Source organism: Elephas maximus, chromosome 6 (genome assembly GCF_024166365.1).
Source record: "Elephas maximus indicus isolate mEleMax1 chromosome 6, mEleMax1 primary haplotype, whole genome shotgun sequence".
Lineage (NCBI taxonomy): Eukaryota > Metazoa > Chordata > Mammalia > Proboscidea > Elephantidae > Elephas > Elephas maximus.
In genome coordinates, this window is record NC_064824.1 from 53,712,921 (window position 1) to 53,730,251 (window position 17,331).

Sequence of the window (17,331 nt, forward strand, 5' to 3'; positions counted from 1 at the left end):
ATGTTCATTTTAGACATTTAGAAAATGATGCACACAAGGAAGAAAATAAAAATGACTTACAAACCTACCACTCAAAGATGAGATTTTTAACATTTTGAAATACATTCTTTAAGTCTTCACTTTTGTGTACATATATGCACACAGTCTAAAATACATAGATACTCTTTGATTGTGTTCTCCTTGTAATTAAATTTCTACATGCTCGTTGCTCTGTCTCCATCCAACATTCATTAACTCAGGAAGGATGAATTCTTAAGCAGTGAAGAGAGTTTTAGAGTGTCTGACTTATTAAAGGCCAGTTCCACCTATTTCTAGACCTTTTTTTACTTTATTATAATTAGCATAAAAAGGGTGCTTTTTCATGTCAGAGCGAGGCAAAGGGATGTTAATGGCAGTCATTTTGGCATGGTGAGTGACTTAACCACCATTGTCCACTTTGGTTGGTAAAGATGGGTGGAGGTCCAGGAGAGCTTTTAAAAGGCCAAGGTTATAGGCTCCATTAGTGCAAAGTTCTCAACTGCCTCAGAATACAGTCTGAGGAACAAACATTGTTGCTGGCAGCTGCCAAACTAATGACTAAGGAGAGTAGGCACAAGTGCAGTAGGTGATGTCGGGCCTGATACCAGAACCTGGAGTTTTGACAGGAGTCCTATTAGAAATACCATTTTGTGAGTCACAAGCCTCCTGACTGTCACATGATAAGAACAGAGGCTCAAACTGGGGGCTAAATTTTTTGGATTCGCTTTGGATTTCATTTAACATTATCTCAAAGTCTTTGGTTGAAGAGAGCCTGTTGAGTATAAATTGCTAATGTGCTCTGCTGATTTCTATCAGCTATGTGATTTGACTGACAACAGTGTGAGCCTAGCCCACTAGGGTCTAGTGAATTGCATCCTCTCAGCCAGAGTGTTTCTAGAGCTGGAATTGAAATGCATGGCCCTTTAGCCTCCAGTGTGGTGCCAACACTCACGCAATTGACTCTTGCTCTTCAGTCTCTGGCAGGGGGAAAATCATCAGATAAAATGGGGAGAGGTTAGGCATCCTCAAGATTCAAAGCCATAAATATAAATAACTATAATTAATCATCTACAGTCTCGCTTGTCTTTTAAATCTATCTTCGGCTCAGTCAGTAAGTTTCACACAGCTCTTCAAATTCCCAGCCTGTGCATGGTAGGGAGTATTCCGGGTGCCTCTGCTTGTTGAGATGTGGCCCAGGGCTCTCTGCTAAGTGTGGATCCAAAATCAGTTCAGGATATAATGAGCTGTAGGGGGAAAAAGGCCACCTGCAAACAACCTCAGCCCTAAGGCGAAATAAAAATATGAAAAAGCCTCGTGCTGTAGACATTTGAGAGCGCTCTCTCAGTTGATACTCGTCTGTTCATTGTTCCCTGCTTGTTAGACTGAATGGGATGGAATAGTCTTTCAAGTATGTGGGTTCAGTAGATATTTATATATTCAAGATTATCTGTAAAGTGTTTGTTTTCTAGTCATAGAATCTTATTTTTGATTATGGTTATATCTTTGACTATTTTCTCATGTGTTTTGTTCTTTTAGCTCTTTCTCCATTATGCCCCTTATTCATACTTTAAAACCACTGCTAAGAGAAAAAAAAAGCCAACCAAATTCATTGCCGTGGAGTCGATTCTGACTCATGGTGACCCCATGGGTTGGTTACAAAGTACAACTGCTCTGTAGGATTTTTCTTGGCCAGGCCTTTCTTCTGTGGTACTGCTGGGTGGATTCAAACCACAGACCTTTTTTGATTTAGTAGTTCCGTATATACTGTTTGTGCCACCTTGGAACCTTATGAACATGGCAAATGGTTTCTTAAAGAAAAAGACCAAAGCTGCTTTTCTGGTACCCCTAAAAGGCATCCTCTACACTACTGTTAAACCCGCTGCCGTTAAGTCGATTCCGACTTATAGCAACCCTATAGGACAGAGTAGAACTGCCCCATAGAGTTTCCAAGGAGCACCTGGCAGATTCAAACTGCCATCCTCTTGGTCAGCAGCCCTAGCGCTTAACCACTATGCCACCACGGTTTCCATACACTACTGTTAGGGTGGGTTTTTTAAAACATAAATTCCATCATATCATTGCATTGATTAAAACCTTCCATTGACTGTCTCTCATCTTTCAGAATGCAAACTTTGCTAGGCTACCTATGACTTGGTGCCTGCCTGGCTTTCTGACCTCATCTGGAACCCACTGCCCACATCATTCACAGTGCGGCAGCCACAGTGGTCTTCCGGTTTCCGAAGAGGCCAAGCTTGTGAGAGCTCAGGGCCTTTGCATTCTTGTCCCCTCTGTGTGGAAGACCCTTCCCTGAGATCTATGTGTGACTGACTCCTCCTCATCAGTGAAGGTTTATCAGATCACCTCCATGACCATCTATCTAAAGTAGATTCCTCCTACCCCCAGCTACTCTCTCTCATATTATTCTGTCATATTTTCTTCATAGCACTTGCCTCTTTTTACAACATTCAGTTTTTAAATCTGATATATATATTTTTCTGTCTCCCCAGTCCATGAGAGCACAGAACTTTCCAGCCCCTAGAGCAGTCCTGGCTGTAGCGGACATTCAGTCCTACTTGAATGCATGTGGCACAAACAGATTCCCCTACTTTCATTGTCTTTACTTGGGTAGGCCCTTCAGTGATACTTTCTTGAGTATTTGATGGAATTCTTGCTTTGATTATTTTCTTTACAGTTTTTATTTTTCCCACACTAATGGCTAGCGTGTACTTTTATAAGGCAGTTTTCCAAAAGGAATTTTGAAGTCTTTCAGGAGTGGCAGATAGATTTTTTTTTTTGGCACATGTATTTGTAAACTTTTCTTTAAATCCAGGAGACCACAGAAAAACGCTTTACTTGTTTCCAGAGCGGGAGCAGACAGCTTTGCCACATTTTTCAAGATAATGTAGCTTTGTTCAGATGAGGGAGACTTGAAACACGAATTTTCTGAGTTCTGTGTGTGTGCTTATACCTGGTTTGAAATTCTTAATCTTCCTAAGAAAACTGTGTAGTTTGTTTCATCCATAGTATGAACAGCAAAGTCCAGAAATTTATCTGGTAAACTCTACCACTCTAGAACACAGGAAGAAAGAAGGGGGATAGAGCCAGAAAGTTGAAAATTCGGATGCTGAAATACTAACAAGCAGCTCCTTTTGCGTTAAAACCAAACCAAACCAACTGTGGTTGAGTTGATTCCTGCTCATAGCAACCCTATAGGACAGATTAGAACTGTCCCATAGGGTTTCCAAGGAGTGGCTGGTGGATTCGAACTGCCAGTGTTTTTGGTAGCAGCCGAGTTCTTGACCACCACACCACCAGGGTTTCTGTGAATATAAGTAACTGTAAGTAATCATATATAAAAAAAAAAAAAATCATATACAGCCTATTTATTTGTATTTTAGACTCTGTTTTAACTAACTAGCTTCTCATTTTTCTGACCATGCAATGATTACAAATTAGAAATGAGTGGGAGAGCTCAAAGATCAATGGAAAGTTATAATCAGTTTGGAAGAAAAAGGAAAACTTTCTAAGTAACTAGAGGAGGAGTTCAAATATGAGCACTGTGTCACTTGGGCCATTTAGTAAATGGGTTAATAGTATTGTCCGTTCGGCTGTTCCTGGGGTCATCGTCCTGTGATAGCATAGATTCTTGTTCATATGGATGGCTCTAAGTCATTAATAATTGAGTTCATGGTTGATATTCTTTATTTAAGAAGATAAAATGTGACTTGTATTTTTGAAGTGTTTTAATCGAAAATGGGTCAGAATTTTATTTTTTTTTTAAGACTGTACTTTCCACTCAAATGTAAGCTCTTGCAAAGCAGGAAGTTTTATATGTTTGTTCTCAGTTTTATGTTTTGTGCTTGGTACATCATAGTTGATAATTGTTGAGTGAAAGAATTGACTAGAAGCTTTAATTATCTGACAGAGCTAAATAAATAGGATATTAGGAGAGTGCCAGCTTTAATACAGGAGTTTTTTTTTTTCTCCCTTGCATCTATTGAATAGAGAAAAACTTATTATAATAATACAGTTTTAAACTTAAAGTAGCTGTCTTAGTTATCTAGTGCTGCTGTAACGGAAATACTGCAAATGGTAGTTTTAAGACAGAAATTTATTTCCTCAGGATGTAGCTTAATTTAGGAGGTGAGAAATCTAAATTCAGGGTACTTGGTTCTAGGGGAAGGCTGTCTGACTGTCGTCTCTTGGGGAAGATCTCTTTCGGTAGACCCGGAATTCCTCGATTCCTTAGTGAGCTCCCTGTGGCATGGATCTTTCCCTCCTTTGTGCTTAAATCTCTGTGCCTCATCTGCTTTTTTTATTTTTCAAAAGTGAGTAGGTTTAAGACACACTTTACACTGGTGTGGCTTCATTAATGTAACAAAGAAAAACCTTTTCCCAAATGGGATTACAGTACATCTACAGGTATAGGGATGAGGATTCTAATACATATTTTGGGAGGACACAATTCAATCCATAACAGTAGCCTTGTACATTTTCTGGGATACCTCCTTTATAGGGGAGCCCTGGTGTCCCAGTGGCTAAGTGCCATGGCTGTTAACCAGAAGTCGGCAGTTCAAATCCACGAGCCTCTCCTTGGAAACCTTTTGGGGCAGTTCTGCCCTGTCCTTTAGGATCACTGTGAGTCTGAATCATCTCGATGGTAATGGGTTTTTTGCTTCATTTATATATGGAGGGAGGTTCAGAAAGTTCAAATAATTTGTCTAAAATTACAAAGCAAGTTAGTGACAGAAGCAGAGTTACAAGGCATGTCTTCCTTCCAGAATACACCTTGGTGATTTTTTTTTTTTAAATCTGTGTTTTGAGAACTGAAAGAATATAGATTCTATTTTTTAAAAAGTGATGACAGCTTTAGGGAGAATATTGAGTAGGGCACTGTATCTTATCATGTGTATTCTGTTTAAATTTTAGACTGTCAAGTGCTGTGGTATTAGTTCTGTTACCTGGGTACCTAATATCTCATGCGCTGTGACTAGGCTTCTTTGTAGTTCAGTACTGAATGCTTTCCACTTAGGGTGTGTGCCAGTTCTTCCAAAGAAAAGAAAAATCTTTAAAAGGAGAGACTTGGAGAGGATGTCTCATTCAAGTGGGGTGAATAAGATCTCATGACCAAGACTGTTGTAGCCAAGATGCCTGAGAGGGAGATACAGCTTTGCTCATTATTTTTGTGCAGGTGAAAGAAGATGTAGTATCTTTACTTTTTTTTGGATGAGGGAATGGAGCGTTTAGAAAATGTATTATTTTCACATACTTTTAAATGGAATTTTCACTAGAAATACGAATTACTTCAATCTGCTTCTCTTGTTCGATTCTTATTTCCTTAAGTGTCAGGGATTTTTAGTAAGTGTGATCATCACGATTATTTTGACTTTAGTACGTCTTAGATGCCCTTTGTTTTGTGTGCGTAATTTGGGCATTTGTTGGTAATTACGTTTATATATGCAGTAGATTATTAGTTAGGTATGCAGGGGAGTGAATTTAAATGCCATTTTTAATAGGCTACAGGGAATAAAGGACTACATAATGTCAAATGTGGTTAGCTTTATTTACTGGGGATCTTTTCAAACTTAAGGAAGCAGAGTAACTGCTCTCCCCATCCCAACATACTCCTTGTCTTCTTTATAACCCCCAATGCATTGCCGTGGAGTCATGCTGACTCATAGTGACCCATGAACAGAGTAGAACTGCCTCATAGGGTCTCCAGGGCTGTCATTTTTACAGAAGCTGACTGCCACCTCTTTTTCCTTTGGAGTGGCTGGTGGGTTTGAACTGCACACCTTTCGGTTAACAGCCAAGCGCTTGAACAGTGCACCACCAAGGTTCCTTTATAACCCTCAGCCATGGCTATTAATATTAAATATTTGTGTGGCACTGTTTATAATGGAGGTGTAATCAAGTTTAGAACTACTTTTTTTTTAATAATATAAGTAAATTAAATTAACTGAAGTTATTGTGCTGTAACTAATTATCATAATAATCATAGTTTTTTTTATGAGCTCAGGATTCTATAAACTATCTTCAACAAGTATTTCCTAAAATACATTTCTGATGACATACATAATGCAAACGCAACTGGGGCTTTTAAAAGAATTGGTACATTTTCATCTCATTCAGTGATAAAAATAATGAATAAAACTAAGAAAACCAGTTGGCATTGGCATTTTGAGGTTAAAAAAAAAGCCAGCTTTTCAATGTTTGTTTATGCTTATTACATTCGAAGCCTGATTATCATACATTCCACATCTGTGCTGTTTCAAAAAAGAGGCGGCAGAACAATGATTTTGAGATTCTTTAAGATTTTTTAAGTCTTGAAAGAAAGATAGGTGCCTTCACTCATTAGTCTTCGTAAGGTCAGAATTTCATAAAAATATGTTTCATAAATTATAAGATATTTGAAAACAACAAAAGGGATCTCTGATTAACCTTCAGACAAATAGAAACTTATTTACCTGAAACATCCCTTTCTCTGAACATGTTACTTAACCGAAATTTTCTTGTGCATTTTATTGACTGCAGAGATGAAGTTCATGGTCACCCATATATGTCAAATCTTTTCACTTGATTCATGATACTTCTGTACTATTTTAAAGCATCTCAGTCCCTTTAAAGTACATGTATTTATATGGCGAAATGGATGTTTTCTTATGAAACATTCTATGGTGCATTTTCAACAGCCATGGTTGTCATTATTTCGTAAGACTTTGTTATATAAATCTGAATGAGGGGCTCGCTGTCTGATATTTCAGTGTTAAGAGACATTCTGAACTCTGTGGCTGGTATGCAGCTTATTGTATAGAAAAGTAAAGGACTTTTTCTTGTCCTAATTACTAAAGTAGATTCTATAACAGCATGCAAAATCTAGAAAAGGATCTGTGATGCCAAAGGAATGTCAGCCATTTTCCTAACCCAACAATAGGGTTAGTAAAGGGAGAGACTGACTCATAGGACTCCAGTGTGATCTGTTTGCCTAATCAACTTTCTTTGTGATTTATTGGAAACATTCCTTCCTCAAGGCAGAATTAAAGTTGTGTGTGTGTGTTTTCCCAGTGTTTGGCGTATTCTAAGTGAGGCATTACTTATTAGTTGATATGTAAGTGCAGGTTTGTTTAATATCATACTAGGCATGTTATTCACTCAGTTCCTTAATCAGGCTAGTATTTTGATAACGGGATGGCCATTTTAGGGAGGGAATGCTCCAAATTTTTCATTTCATTTCATTTCAGGAGGGCATTTTAATTTACATCTTTCAGGATTACACTAAATTACATATATGATAGCCACAGATGACAGAAGCATATTTTTTTTTTATTAGCTTTTATTGAGCTTCAAGTGAACGTTTACAAATCAAGTCAAACTGTCACATATAAGTTTATATACACCTTACTCCGTACTCCCACTTGGCTCTCCCCCTAATGAGTCAGCCCTTCCAGTCTCTCCTTTCGTGACAATTTGCCAGCTTCCAACTCTCTCTATCCTCCCATCCCCCCTCCAGACAGGAGAGGCCAACAGAGTCTCAAGTGTCCACCTGATACAAATAGCTCACTCTTCATCAGCATCTCTCTCTACCCACTGTCCAGTCCCTTCCATGTCTGATGAGTTGTCTTCAGGAATGGTTCCTGTCCTGGGCCAACAGAAGGTTTGGGGACCATGACCGCCGGGATTCCTCTAGTCTCAGTCAGACCATTAAGTATGGTCTTTTTATGAGAATTTGGGGTCTGCATCCCACTATTCTCCTGCTCCCTCAGGGGTTCTCTGTTGTGTTCCCTGTCAGGGCAGTCATCGGTTGTGGCCGGGCACCATCTAGTTCTTCTGGTCTCAGGATGGTGTAGGTCTCTGGTTCATGTGGCCCTTTCTGTCTCTTGGGCTCTTAGTTATCGTGTGACCTTGGTGTTCTTCATTCTCCTGTGATCCAGGTGGGTTGAGACCAATTGATGCATCTTAGATGCCGCTTGTTAACATTTAAGACCCCAGATGCCACATTTCAAAGTGGGATGCAGAATGAGAAACATATTTTTAAGGGAGATTCAAGTTAGGATTTTATGACTTTAAACAACAGTTAATGAGTATATCTAGGACAACAGAAAATATATACATCCGGTCCCCAGGTTACGGACGAGATCAGTTACTCTAGCTTACGAATTTGTAGGGAAGTCAGAATAGGTGCATGGGGCTCTTATTTAGCCTTACTTTAGTGCAAGAGGGAACCCTGGTGGCATAGTGGTTAAATGCTACAGCTGCTAACCAAAGGGTCCGCAGTTCTAATCCGCCAGGCGCTCCTTGGAAACTCTATGGGGGCAGTATTGCTTTGTCCTATAGGGTCGCTATGAGTTGGAATGGACTTGACAGCAGTGTTTTTAGTGCAAGAAAAGCCTTGAAGCTCGATGGCACTGAGTTTGTTTTTTTTTTTTTTTTAATTTTTTTGGTTAGTGCAAGAGGAAACCTTGGTTGCATAGTGGTGAAGGGCTACAGCTACTAACCAAAAGGTTGGCAGTTTGAATTCACCAGGTGTTCTTTGGAAGCTCCATGGGGCAGTTCTACTCTGTTCTGTAGGGTCACTATGAGTTGGAATGGACTTGACGGCAGTGTTTTTAGCGCAAGAAAAGGCTTGAAGGCTTTTCAGTGATTTAAAAGCTGCATGCGCAGCAAACGAAGGTGATTGTGATAAAGAATTTGTTGCGAGGAGGGGTTGGTTCAGTCATTTCAAAGTGAGGGCAAATTTATGTAATGTTAAAGGGCCAGTAGGAGGATTGCCTGTACTAATTTTGATTATAAGATGAATTAAAAATGGAAAACAAGTTCATTTGCATGAGCTAACTGTAGTTCTTTGTGATTTTCTGTAGCAATTCTGTGGCGTCCTGGTGGTATAGTGGTTAAAAGCTACTGCTGCTAACCAAAAGGTCAGCAGTTCGCATCCTTCGGCCACTCCTTAGAAACCCTATGGGGCAGTTCTACTCTGTCCTATAGCACTGCTATGAGTTGGAATTGACTTGATGGCAATAAGTTTTTATAGCAATTCTATAGAAAGCAAATATAATAGAAATCATTCCATTAGGAGTTAAACTCTGATCATTTGGATTTAATGACTAGAAGTCTATTATTAGCTGAGATGTCCTTCGTTGATTTCTTCTACAATGAAGCCCATAAAAATAGGGAAAGGGTCACATTTATGGCAGTAGCATGTGTTCCTTTATAACAGTGTTGTGCATTTTAGAAATGTCAGGAAAAAAAAAACCCCACATAATATGGAAATTGCCTTGGGAAACAGCATTTTTTTTTTTTTTGAAGTTGGGTCTTATATAATAAGTGATTACTGGAGTGTAAGCATGTATCATTGTAATTCTCAAGGGCTCCCTTCCTTTTTTATGGATTTTCATTGAAGGGGACCCTGTGAAATAAATACTTTAATTGATTATAGTATTGCATATTAAATAAAAAAAATTCACATCAAAGGGATTCATGTGTCAATTTTTTTTTTTTAAATAAACAAAGAGAGACCTTTAACTGGCTCACTTTAGTTGTTGACCTTCTTTTCTCCTCTATTTGTGTGTCGTGTGTGCCTTTTGCTTACATTTCTTGAGCTCCGACTTGAACATTGGAACCAGCTCAACTCTTTCTTTGCCAGCTCCTCTTTCTGTCAAGCTTCCAGGCTCCTGCCCTCCCTTGAGCCCAAGGGATGGTCCTGACCTAACCTCTTTCTTAGTCATCCGGAGCTGGCTGTGTGGCTGCTCCTACAATGATGTAACTGACCTAATGGTGCCTCAGAGAGACTACTTAGGAAACTTTTACCAAGTTCTTTCTGACTTAAAATTAAGCAAATCAATGTAAATACAGTGTTTGTTTTCAATTTCTCTTTCCTTCTTGATTTTGGTTCTTTTTACTAAAATAATTTCCCTTTTTTTTCCCCTCCATCTTTTGAATTGGGGCCTTTGTCAAGAGATTTCTTTGGGAAATCAGTTGGAAATGGAAGAACATGCCCTTTGTTAAGGCAGTCTGGTTTCCTGATAGGGTGTAAAAATCAGGGACAAAGTGAGGGTTTGGATGCTGTGCTGGGAATGCCTGATTATGTTGCTTTAGCTTCCTTATCAGTCACCGTCCAAAATTTTGACCATCTAGAATCTGTGTCTTCGTTGTTACGTTTCTAACTTTTCTGCTGACTTTTTCTGTCTGCCCTGTTTGGTATAATATATTCCTTAGTAGAGGTTGCCATTGTTGTTTTGCCTGTGCGTTTTTAAAATTTATTTTTATTTTGGTATAGTAGAGGAACGGCTAGGGAAGAAGATGATTGGAAGTTAAAAGAATCTGCTGTGCTTTCAGTACTCCATCCATTCACTTCTTTCCGTTAGGTAGTCTTTTGTGGATAACTCTTGGCTCTATTTCCAGTCCAGGCTAGGGGCAGATTTGGCCTAAACCCTTTTAAAAAATGTGTAAAGCAACAGAAGAGGATAATTCCTTTTCAGTGTATGGGCCAGGACTCCTCTCTGTTTCTAAAGACAGGCTGAGGTGCCTCTAATGCTGACTCTTTTGCTTTTTCTGTTCATTTACGTCTGACAGCTTTCAAAACGCATGCTTGAGGGCTCTCTGTGTGCTTCTTTAGGGATCACATGCTGCTGTGTGAGATGTATGTGTAGAAGTGCCTCTCTGCCTGGCCAGGATGGATGCGTGTGCAGTCAGAGTGCTAATCATTACCTCCACTGTAAAGTAAACCTTGGGGAAGAGTAGGTAGTACGTGGTGTGCTTTGATTGTGACTTGTCTGTTTAAGCACTTTATCAGCATATGTTTGGTGTGCCTGAACCATGATGTACTTCCTTAAAGGGAATTATAAAAAGCATTTGATATCACATTAATTGGAACAGTAAAGGGTTTACTTTGTTAAAATATGTCTAGTTCAAAGCATCCAGAAATCTTGACTTTTACGGTTAAAACTGGGCTGCTGGTTGAGAAGACGCTTTTGAGCTCACCTTCTCTCCCTCTATTTTTGCTCTGGACTTATTCTCAAGTCCCATGAATATAGACATTTTGGGTAGGACTTGTTCTAGTGAGGTCTTGCACCCTAATTTTTTAAGATTCATGTACTTTTCTCCCATTAGTGACTGAATTTGTAAGCACGTACAGTTTGAGGCCTTGCCCCCTGGGCTGTGCCTTTCAAGGGTTTGATGTCATGTCATGACTCAAAATAGATGAGGGGGCAGTTTTCCATGCACAGCCACAAGGTGGGCGGCTGTGCAACTGAAGTGTAAGGAGCTTCTCACTACCTTTGGGCCTGCATATGCTTAGTGAAGTAGCACGTGCTACCTCTAGATTGCATCCTGGGGGTTTATTTTGTGTTTTAAATGCCTCGTACACCTGAGTTCTCACTGTAGGTGATCAGGTGTGAGCATGCAGTGCGTTCATATTTTGCTAGAGAGCACGTATCTCAAGGGTCACAAGGATTGTGGTTGAAATGACTCTTTTGAATATGATCTTTGAGCTGTACTTTCCCCCACACTGATCGTGTTTGTAACAGATGGGGAGACATATGCTTACTCCTGTGCTGGCATAAGAATCAGACCCCTGAGAAGTTCCACTTTTTCCTGGAATTAATGGAGGGCATGGAGAATGGAGAGGTAACTCTAACTTCTGCACAAGAGGCCAGAAGATAGGAGAGTTTTTGTAAAGCTGACCTGATCCAGGCCTCTTTCCACAGAGGAGTGACAGATACATTTGGTTGGATTTCTATGGATGTTGAATTTACATTTTAATAAGTGAGGCTAATGAGAAAGAGTCATGAGGACAGTGAGACAGGGAGGGGAGTTTGAACACTCTATTTGGAGAATTCGAGAACTGGGAAGTATGCCTTGTTCTGTAATACATTTGTTTCTGGGTGGTTGCAGAGGGGGCTCTGCCTTTACTTGGGTGGTTATTATTTGCTTTTTAAAATCTTAACGTGTTTAGTTAAGTCATTCAAACCTGCGATTTAGCTGGAAGAGTAGACTTCCCTTGAAGGAGAGGAAGCAGATAGTGGGGTGCATTCAGGGGCTATTAGAAATAGGACCTTTCATCATCGAAGTCACTCTGTCTATAATGGGAGTTCTCAAAGAATTTAGTTGAACCAGGTAAGTTGCAGTGTCAGCCAAAAGCACGGGTCATCAAGCTTCAGGAGGTGGCAAACCCGGTTTTTGTTTGCTAGCAGTAAATACATTTTAATGTATAGCAGTTATAGCTGTCAATTCTAGGCAGAAGATTTCCTCAAACCATATCTTAAGCTCTAATTGCTCTTGTGAATTTTAGACCCACACGTCCATCTGTTTGCTGTTTTCTCCAAGTAGGTGTACTGTGAACATCTCAACATTTCCTTAATGCCAAAGTGAGATCCTCATCTCCCTTAAACCTGCTTCTCTTCCTAAATCTTAATGTTGTAATGTTGAGGCCAATCCCCAGCTACCCAGACTAAAAACTATCATCTTCAATCGTCTTGTAGCTTTCTCCTGTAATCCGTTGTCAGGTCCTGTCATGGGCTCATTGAATGCTGTCAGTAGAGATTTCTGTAGAGCATCCGTCTCAGCATTTGCACTTTCCGTTGCTACCTTAAACCAGTCTCTCCTCTTCTCACCTGGGACTCTTTTAGTGGCCTCTAATTGAGCTCTCTGTCTTCATCATGAGCTTCTACACATAATTTTACTTGAACAATCTTCATAAATCACAGGATGAAGCATCTGCTCCCTTGACCTACAGCCTTAACCCCTCATGGCCAACAGAATGTCATAGAAATACCTTACCTCACATAAATAGAATTTTTCTTCATGTGGCCCTGGACTACTTTCTAAACCTCATTTCCAATTGAACACTGTCTCCAGCCAAGCCAGGTAACTGCTTACATGCCTCCTGAACATTGTGTGATGTTCCACTTTCTCCTCCAAACCTGCTTTCTCTATCCAAACCTTCCCTTACTAATCTTTTTTCAAAACTCTTCTCAAATATCCTGTCTTCTTCGAAGCCTTTAATTCCTTTAGTCAGAGTTCGATCTCTGCCTCCACTACAATCATACAGGACATTGCTTTCGTTTCTATCAGAGTATTTATAATAACAGTATAACACAACTAGCTATAAAACAAGAAACAGAATTTGGTATTTAGATTGTCAGCCCCTCGAGAGCAGTTGATATAGTCATAGATAATTGAGTTGAATGTTTTTTTGTTTAGGTTTTGGCGGTAAGGGTAGGCTTCTCATTGCAAAATGAGATGGTTGGTACTAATCAGTGCCAACCCAAGAGCCAGCCCTGAGTAAGAGTATACATGATTTAAATCATAGGTTATAAAACATAAACGTTAGGCTGTGATAACTAAGCTAAGTTTATTTTTTGGTCATTTTCCTCCCTCTGGCTATCTCACTCATGCTTTTGGGTTACAGAAGGTAAAGATTTGTTCAAGTTTTTGGTTTCTTCCTTTGCTAAGTTTCTAGTTGCAGCTTTTACAGTCAGCCCTCCGTATTAGCAGGCTCCACATCTGCAGATTCAACCAGCCGCGGATTGAAAATACTAAAAAAAAAAAAAAAAAGTTTCAAAAAGCAAAACTAGAATTTGCCACGTGCAGACGCTACGCTGAATCCACGTGAATGAAGTGATGTGTAGGTGTCCCCTCGTGTAGCCTCCTGCCATTTCACAGATCCTCAGACTCTCTCCAGCACTTGGTGTTTGAGTATGCTTCACCTCCTGTCTTGACATCGTTCCTTAAACAATACAGCACTGTATAACTACTACTTATCTAGCATTTACATTGTAAGTAATTTTAAGTAATACAGGGATGCTTTAAAGTGTATGGGAGGATGTGCATAGGTTATATGCAAATACTATGCGATGTTATATCAGGGACTTGAGCATTCTCAGATTTTGGTATCTGTGGGGGTCCTGGAACCAATCCCTGGTGGATGCCAAGGGACAAGTGTCCTTAAAAAAAAAATCTTTTCTTTGTAATCATTGTGCAAACTCTTTTCCTTACAATGGGATATAAATGGTTATAAGTAGCCAATAACAGATAGCATAACAAAAACCAAAAAAACCGGTAGCATAGGGTTCACATTTATCTGGTTTTAAATTGTTTTCTTTCTGCATTAATACAAAGTCCTTAGGTTATCTGCAAGGAGGTTACTAGGTAGATCCTTTGTCCTAGGCTTCTTTATTGCCTCAGAGAAACCCTAATGCCAAGGGACTGTACACTTTGGGTGAGTGGTTGTGAAAGGGGGAACTCTTTGGTAGAAGTTGCGTTTTGAGAGCAATGGCAGACAGAACCACCTGTGTTTAGGAGCACAGGGTCAAATCATGATTCTCTCACTTACTAGAGAGTGACCTTGGGCAAATCCCCTACTCCCTCTGAACCACAGTTGCCTCTTTTATGAAATTAGAATATTATGAGTGTGAAATGAGCTTATGTGGGTAAAGAATTAAAAGCATAGCAACTATTACCAAATATTCAATAATTGGCAACTGTTGTCATAACATTCACAACATTAAGATGATAACAGTTTAGGAAAACCAGGTGAAGCTGATTCAGTGCTTTTGTTTTTAAATTATCTGTAAGAGTGGTTTATTCTTTACAACAAGATGGATGACCTGATGTATGGCTTTGAGCTCAGTAAAAATAATGATTCCTTAAGCATAAGTTATTTTATGAAATTATCAAAAAAGGAAACTAGATTATAAACCCATTGCTGTTGAGTTGATTCCAACTCATAGTGACCCCATAGGACAGAGTAGATCTGTCCTATAGGGTATCCAAGGAGCAGCTGGTGAATTCGACCTGTTCACCTTTTGGTTAGCAGCCATAGCTCTTAAGCTCTATGCCACCGTCTCTAACTCTACAAAATAATGTTAATGCAGATTTTCATTAGAAATAGAGACTCATTAAAAAAAAAACATAATATCCCCATGAGCAAGTTTTAGTCTCAGACAAATTAAATTGGAGCAGTACAATAATGTGAGCAAGGAACTCAGGGACTCACACATTTGGAAAGACTAGCTCCAGACTTAGCTGGGCTGAATGAACACCTCTGACGCTGGGGCATTTTCATTGACTGAGTTGTGTATCATCTTCCCTCAGCTGGCTATGTTGCTGTGTGGTATCCTTTGTGAGATCATCAGTGACATTATCAGCAGGACAGAAGCATTGATGCTAAGCCAAAGTCAGTCAGCTACAGAGCTCACATCCAACAGACCACCAGGCTGCTGTCTGTATGGGGCAGGCATGTGCGCTGTTTAGGTAAAGAGAAGTAGGACTGTAATTCTCGGACCCTCATATTCAGGGGAACCTAGTTAGCCTGGGGATAGCATGCTAAGAGTCTGTATACTTTGGGTGAGTGTTTGACACCCAGGTCTTCTTTTGGGACAGATAGCATAATATGTGAATCCAGGTGAACATTTATAACAGTACTAGGGATGGTGATGGTAAGCTATGACAAATGTGTGCTCTCCAGGTTGACTAAGTAGCGATTTTTACTATCGGAGCAACCTTGGATGTAAGATTTTGCTTAGGGGTGACTGGATGATGAGTGGAGGCCTCTAGCCAGCATCGAATAACTATTTTGAATAACTTGGGAGAGGATGGTTGATGTAGAGAAGGGGCAGTAAAGAATAGGTCTCCAGCAGTAGAATGCGTACACTGGTGAAATGTTTTTCTAGGAAGAATCTTTATAAAATGATGAATTTTAGAATTTAGGAGTTTGTTAGAAGGAATGAGATGACAGGAAAAATATAATTTTAAGAAATACCACCCTTTTGAGTATATAATTCGAAGGATTCCAAAATGAATTTTCTATACAATCATAATTATCAACTCCAGGATTTCAGTGCTGTTAATTGGATGCTGGGTTTAGGATCATTATGATAAATACTTTTAATAGAGACTATCCATCTCATAGCGACTCTCCTGGTGATGCAAACAGCTAATACACTGGGCTGTTAACAGAAAGGTTAGAGATTCAGGTCTACCCAGAGGTACCTTGGAAGAAAGCCCTGGTGACCTGCTTCTGAGAAATCAGCTACTGAAAACCCTACGGAGCACAGTCATACTCTGATAGACGTGAGATTGCCATCTACTCAACAGCAACCGTCTCATCTGGACCTGAAGCCCTAGTGTTGGAGTGGGTAAGAGCTTGGCTGCTAACCCAAAGGTCAGCAGTTCGAATTCACCAGCCACTCTTTGGAAGTCCTGCGGGGGCAGTTCTGTTCTGTCCTATAGGGTCACTATTTGTCGGAATCGACTTGACTGCAGCAAGTTTGTTTTAATGTGGACTTAAACATTTAACTGTGTCTTAATTTATGGCCAGATACTATAGTGAAACCTGTGAGAGCTGGAACTCAACTGGACTGCCTTGTTTTTCCAGGTCTCTCAAGTTCTTCGCCTTTGACAAGGTGCAGTCTTACTACTTTCTATCGCTTGTTTTAGTGGAAAATATTTGAGTTTTCATTCTCTGACAAGTTTCTGCCGTACACAGGTTCTGAACTTCACAGATTTTATTGTATATTTTCTTTAGTATCTTAATCTTAAAACTGCTTTCTTAATAAATATGCTCTTGAGTCATGAGATATCTGTAGAGACAGGTTAAACCTCCACTATATGGGAAAATAGGGTGTTGGCTTCTTTGTAAGGTATGGGTGTGCCAGCCGCTATTGTGAATGGAAAGTCTTACTTAGGCAGGTCAAATTACTCAATATCAGCCCTAAAGCTGAATGCATTTTTGGGTGATCATACAATGCTGTGTTTTTATATTTAACAGAATAAAAACTAACAAGAGGTTTTTTTGGTGGAATTTTCATTTTTGTGCATTTTTGTTTTTGTTTGGTTTCTGAGTTAAAGAATAATTTTAAGTACTCAAAAAAAAAAAAAAAAGCTTTGCAAGAATCCATCAGTCCAATAGTGGAAATATTTTTTAAGCAAGGAAGTCAAGAGCCAGCACTTAACGTTGCAGAAGTTTATTTAGAACTATTCAGTGAGCAGGGAAGGAGCCTTGATTGAGAGGTTATCCCTAGATTGTACAACTTTGGCTCAAAGAAAACTTTTTTTAAAAAAGTTTTCCTACTAAAAAGAATTACAAAAGCTTTAAGTTGGTCACTTTATGAAGGTAACCAGGCATGATTTCTTTGACTGTATCTGTAAAGTATAGACTTTTTTAGGGGTAAAGATGTAAGTGTGTTGGCTTCCAGTTCTGGTGAGAACTTCATCATCCATTGCCATCGAGTCCATTCCGACTCCTAGCAGCCCTGTAGGACTGAGTAGCGCTGGCCCACAGTGTTTCCAAGGAATGGCTGGTGGATTCAAACTGCA

At 39.6% G+C, this 17,331-nt stretch overlaps 1 protein-coding gene across 3 annotated transcripts in view; it reads left to right on the forward strand.

The window, feature by feature from the left end:
• Nucleotides 1-17,331, forward strand: part of GPD2 (glycerol-3-phosphate dehydrogenase 2) — a 184,378-nt gene that overhangs the window by 27,861 nt on the left and 139,186 nt on the right. Inside the window, exon 1 of one of the 3 annotated variants that reach the window (XM_049887269.1) lies at nt 10,242-16,418. The exons of the other annotated variants lie outside the window; for them this stretch is intronic. The gene's annotated coding sequence lies outside the window, so the exon portion shown is untranslated. Of the gene's footprint in view, nt 1-10,241; nt 16,419-17,331 lie in introns of those variants that run through there. 3 annotated transcript variants of the gene reach the window in all.